Here is a 6,690-nt window from a genome sequence, read left to right as displayed (position 1 = left end):
CCCTATACCCTTTGCTAGCTACATTAATTGCTCAGCTATGCCTATATTACATGCATGTACATCTACAAGGTATCATATGCATAGAGATCTTCAATTTGGGACTCATTTTGGAATTTTCAAGCAAACTGTAGTCAAACATTAATCACAAAGATGTTAGTCACTTAAAAATAGTATTTTTTTATTATGAGTTTTATTCTATATTCTATAATGATGGGAATTATTTCTGTCATGACACAAAAATCTAGGAGCAAGAATTAGAATGAAATGGTGAAAAATTCATAAGCATAATAAGCAAGAAAGGAAATATTATAAAGATCTTAATGATTTTCAGCTTGAGTGGAAGTTATATTGCACTGTCAGGTCTATGTGACATTTTGATCTATCTGCCTGTCCAAAGTATTTCAAGGTAGCAATTGTTCTGTGAGTACACTAGTGATTTAGTGTTCTATCTTTTTTTTCTCCYCATTCTCAGAATTTTAAAAATACAGAGGAAATACACTGAGTTATATATGGAACATTTTTATAGCATTCTGTGTACATGGCAGAAAAGAATAAATTATTTTTCATATTAATAAAAAATCCTTAGTAAAATCAAAGACAAATCAAACAAATTTAAAACAAATATCATATTCTTAAAGCTCTAAGATGCATTTTTCATAAAGTTTTCCTTTAGGACCTAGGATGTGGAAATTAGCCACTGACTTTTATGCACATTTAGCCATTAAAGATAAATAAAGCATGGAATATTTGTTCACTAGACTCTCACTTATCATTGTAAGAGGATGGAGCCACTTAAGGATCAATGTTTTGTCACTATGTTCTGCTAGTGACAGTTTTAAGTGTATTCATGATGAAAAAAAAATGCAAAATTGATATGATTTRGTTGGTGGAAAACAACATTTATAAAGATTGTTTACCCTTTTACCTTTTAAGGGCTACATTCAATAAAGAACAGTAGCTTTGCGAAACAAATGCTTAAACTCTGACCTGYTGGTTACCTTTTTGGGTACATATTTTTAGGCCCAAATTTAATAAAGGCCTTATACTCCCAACTATTGTTTAAGCATTTTACTTGATTTCTGTGGGAGCTGAATATGTTTTATTCTGTCTGTGAATGAGATGTGTCTATAATCCTGGACTATAGCAGCTGAAAAGCTACATTATTTAGGARGCTAAACTCTACTTTTCTTATGGACAATTTTTCAATCCCTGTTTTAAATAGCTTTTTCCTTATAAACACATCTGGTGGTACTACTGTTGCTTCCTACCTTTTCCTTAGTATTTTAAGGGATTGGAGCACAAATCAAGAAGTAGGAAACCTACTTTCCAATGACTTCCACTATGTAGCACATTAAATACGGATTTTGACAACTTTTTTGTTTTGAAATTATGGCAGACATTCAACAAATTATTTAGGAAATGATGATATCTATGTTTCTTTTGTTGGGTTTTTTTTGGTTTCTTTTTTTGGTAACAGAGTTTGTGCTGAATTGCTTTTAAAGGAGATGCTTGGACAACAGTGAATAAAGCCATGTCCTGTCTGCCTGGTGAAAACATCTGAAGGAATATTGTTCTCTTCCTGTGCAGAGATGAGTATGCACAGGAAATGAAAGCATCAGAAGTTCAAGAGAAGGACAAGAACAGACAAATATAGGCAGTGATAGACTTGCAGTCTACTTCAGAGAAGCTGCTGCAGACAGCGTTCTGACCTAACATCAAGAAGATATACAGCAGACTGTATCTCCTTCTTCTCCTCTACAGACTTTGATGWTTATTGTAGAGTTTATGATTGTACATCATAGCTGCTTTTTTTTCTTTAATTTTTCAGTCTGACAGTAAATAAAGAGCTATTGTCTCAGCTTCAAAATGGAGTTACAGTATTTTTTGCATGCTAAAAGAGCTAGCCCACTACCAACCAAGCTTAGTAAATAGTAAGTTCAATTTATTTTTTGCATTGMTAGCCTGATGTAGGAAGGTGGTTTTATGACCCCCTGACTTATATTTGGTGACTAGAAGGCTGTGTTTAATGGTATTGCTTCTTGTGATTTCTACTACATCAGTGTTTATCAGGAGATAAGACCTGACTCTCCAAAAAAGCATTTTGAAGATWAAGTCTGTTAAAATTAGATGTAGAACAAAAACTCAATTACAAATGAAAGAGTAAGATACTATAAAAAATCCAGTCTGGATAAAGTATTGAGCTACATTTTGGGACAAAAGATTGCTTATTAGTCATATTATTTCATTTAATGGAAATTTTTATGCCAGTGACCAACATCAGAAGGACTACCTACAAGGTGAATAAAAGCATTATAACAACTGAAATTAATTGTTTCTTAGTATACTATTATATTAGATAGAGAAAATAGAAAATCAAAAAATGATCATACGCATGAGCAGAAAGCTTTAGAGAACTGAACAGATATTGTTATCAATGAGGAGTTTTGTTACAGGATACGGCTAACTCAGTGTCTTCAATATAGGAGACATTAAAACCTCAATTCCTTTAATTACATCTAGATGGAATATATTCTTTAGGTAGATTGATTAGGTAGATCTCATATCCAATATGATACATTACGAGGATTTACTTATTTTCTAGCAGAATAATAGCTAACATAGATAGATAACATATGCCACTGTTGTATCTCATTTTAGGAATGAAACTCAATGGGGTGTCTTCTCTATAGATGTTGCTGGCACRATCACTTTTATCCTAGTATTATCTAAATGTCTTGTGAATTGTAAAACACATGGCAGARAATAAATCAAATGGTTTACCTTATTTCATAAAAGTCAATTTCTTTTTTATGAACCTGTCAGTTGTGCTGAATATTTCAAAGTGTCTTGTTTCTGTTTTCATTAACTYCAGGTTAGCTGAAGTTTTAACTTTTAGAAGATATTAATTCTTATACCTGAAAGTCAGTAGCAGGAAACAAAACAAGTGAAAAARAAAAGCTCTATAAAGTAAAGATTTTCAGTCTCAGAATAGATCCAGATTGTAGATGGGAGAGAGCAGCTGAAAAATTCCCTCCTTGATCACTATCTTCACACCATAGACTCTTTTTTTTGTTTTGTTTGTTTTTTACTATTGTAATAACATAATTCTACTAACTAAATCATTATACAAATGCAGTCTCTATATTAAAATGTGCTATGATACAGGATACTAAGAAAACTTATGAGTGATACAAACTTGATATCCATCCAATTTATGCCTACTATAAGAAACTATTTGTAGTCCAAATATAGTATTTAACAATATGTTAATTGTCAGTCAATGTCCTGTAATCTGCCTTGAAATAAAATCATAGAATGACAAAAATGTTGCTTGGATGAAATCTTTGGAGGCTATCTGTTATAATCTCATGTAGGACTACGACTGACATTAGATCGGGTCAGTCGTGCTTTATCTAGMCATACACTGAAAATCTCCAAAGATGGAGCTCTCACAGCCGCTAAGGTAACTTATTCCAGTGCTGCACTACATGTCTGTTAAAAAACGTTCTAATATCCAGTCTGAACCAGAGCAATGCAGAAGGAGAAGTATTTCTCAGAAAACCCTTTAAAACTTGTTGAATACTTTAAGTAAAGTCCTAGAACAAACAAACAAGAAATAGTAGTTATAAGTGGACGTGAAGGACTGAGTTTTAGGTATCTTGCTGCATGATGTACACAGCTATGGGAATACAAGTGGTAATGAGACTTGCATTTCTAAAACTAAGATACATAAAAATCAGACTTTTTCTGCTGAGTGACTTCATTTAGAGGCTACAGAATCTTTTCYTTCTTCAAAGCCCATGAAAATCATTATTTGCAAATTTTTTTAAAAAAACAAGAAACAAACAAAAAAAACTATGCTGAATATGTTACTTGTTAGACTATTGGAAAAAAAACTATTTATATATATGTACGTATATATCAGTCACTATATTTACAGACTCTGACTCTATCTTGTGCTGGTTCACGCTGACAAGCCAACTTCGAGACAGGTGAAGGGATATCTGGTTAGTAGATCACAAGGAARCTTAGATCTTGGATGGAACAATGTTCCTGACTGCTGTAGCAGCTGTGGCTATTCCTAGAAGCAGATTGTTCCATAATTAGAAAAATTAAGTGATGAAATTGCCAGCTATAGTAATGCAATTAGCATTTGAACATTCAGTTTTTAGGTAATTCAGTGCATGCTTATTAATATGTCAAAGATGGATTTATTCCTTCCTAGGACATCTAAGGCACTTACTGCACATACAGAATGTATGTGCAATAGATAAAGAGATTCCTCTAGTTGAGTTTTGAATCACCATCTAATAATACCTATTTTTCTTCATTGARTGAACAGTAAGCCTAGGATATCTCTGATCTTAATTCAATCATTTCATTTATGTATTAAAATTAAGTGCAAACCATCTAGCTCTGAATATTCACCTATATTCAGTATCTTCCCCCCACCSCCAATCAAAAGAATTTTCTAGTTTAGAGTTTGTAAAGAGTAGCTGAGAGGAGATAAGGAAAAAATACATCTTGGAACATTTCAGAAACATAAGGGAAAACCTGCAGTGAAGGTTTAAACTTCAGCAATGTTTAACTTTGCACTGAGAAGGACACTAAATACTTACATGGCCAGTTGCAACTGAGAGAAAATTTAAGAACTATCACCTCTCAACTACTATTTACCGTCTGCTAATGGAGGTAAAATGAAATATTTTCTGAAATTTTGTAAAACGAAGTTTCTTAAGTAGCCTAACTTGGTTCATACTTTCACATTCACACAGCATGTGGTTGCACGATCAGTCACAAGCCTAGAGCTCTAGTCCATTCTCCAAGGYACTGGAGATGTTCAAGTTAAGATCTCTTAGTTCATTTCCCGTGCAGAAGTAACTACATCAGAGATAATACATCAGGTTTGTTTGATAAGACTTAATTTCTATAAAATCACATTTTTGACAGTTGTATTTCTAAAACTCCCTAGTTTTTACTGATTCATCCATATAATCTTTTCCATACTTGATGTCAGTTTGCAATGCCTGAAGTTACTTTCACATTCCTTATCCTTTTAAAAATAATTCCAGAAAATAAATTTCTATCTAATCCTCACTAAGATATCCAACTTGTGTCCAGATTTCTTTGATTCTTTACACATTCTGTCTTGTAATTTATGTGGTTCAGTTATTATTATTAAGTATTAGTCATTATTAATGAAATAGCTTGCTTCCTAAAAAAATTGTCTGTATTTTTGCTATCAAACTTAACTTCTAGAGTTAAATATGATAATATATTTATAATTATTATAAAGTTAATTAAAATATTTGACAATTTGAWTTTCCTCTTCTTGCATTATTAATTATACATGAATACCATGTGAAATGAAAGGTGAAAGTGCAGGAGAAAAGTGGAAACCCACCTGCCTTGATTATATTTATCATTATCAYTATTCAGTCACCAGCAAAATTGTATCTTGAGACCTCTTCCACGTGTGGCTTATCTGTTGAATCTTTTCCTGACATCAGCTTTGTCCTAAAAGTAAACTATATTTCAATTTGATCTTAGAAAGACTGTACAGGGAAATTATCTTGAGCTTTATTAAATACTTCATTAAATTTTTATACAGTTTGTTTGGTCCCAGTCAAAGTCTATAAAGACTTATAACTTAAGGACAGCAAGAAGATCAAATACATAACATAATTCTAAATCTCTGGAAAAAGTTTCCTCATGAATACTTCTTGAATTTATACGGCTTGATGATAACAGGGAAACTTATGATCTGTAGTCTTTTCTGTGAGGTCAGTTCCAAACTGAGAAAGAACTTTGTGCCTTCATCATGGCAGGAGAACATCGGATACATAAGTATATGTAGCYGAAGCTGTACTGCAGACCGTTAGTTATCCAAGACATCACACATAATGCACAGATACAGTGAAGGTCACCATAGGTGTCCTTCACCTTTCTGTCATTAAAGGTGGAGGTCAGTCAGATGACATGCTTGCATCTCAGGTGGCATGAGACACCGACATGTAGGTACCTTAGTACCACATAGAGTATGTTCACAAGGTTCCGTGATGCTTCACCTTCTCTTTCTGGATGACCCACAAAATTATATGGTTCTTGTGCTTTCTCAGTTGGAACTTTAYGTCCTCCCTGTGGCTCCCTGGGGTTTGTGGACTCTCCTTTGTTCCTCCCACCTTTTGTCCCCCCCCCTTACATCACAGTACTTTGCAAACATTGCACAGAAGATGTTGAGGCAGGATTACATGTATAAAAAAAAATTATTTACAAGATCCAGAGTTAGTAGCATATACAGACTCTAATGGTAAAAGTCACTTTTAGGGAGGGAAATGGATAGGGAAATAAAAGGGAAAGGGACTCCCCCTGCCAAGAACCAGCAAGGAACCRAACCAAGAGGGGTTTTTCATACTAGTGATCTCCTCTGGGGATCCGCTTCAGCGCAGCAGGTGGTCCCCTCGTAATAGTCTTCTGACAGTAATTACACACATTTTCATAAGAACCTGCTCAGACTCCCTATGAGTTGTTCCCATTTATGCTGCTGTTAGTGCTGATTGGAGCATGCTTTGAGCAGGTGCAGATATTGATTAATGTGGGTACTGCAGGTACTGCTTACATATTACCAGGGAATATTTATCAGATATTTCAAYGACTATTATCTACTTATTATATGCTAAGTCTTGTTTT

Source organism: Rhea americana, unplaced genomic scaffold (genome assembly GCF_003343005.1).
Source record: "Rhea americana isolate MKP2758 unplaced genomic scaffold, rheAme1 scaffold_282, whole genome shotgun sequence".
Taxonomy (NCBI): domain Eukaryota; kingdom Metazoa; phylum Chordata; class Aves; order Rheiformes; family Rheidae; genus Rhea; species Rhea americana.
Note: the sequence above shows the minus strand (reverse complement) of the source record.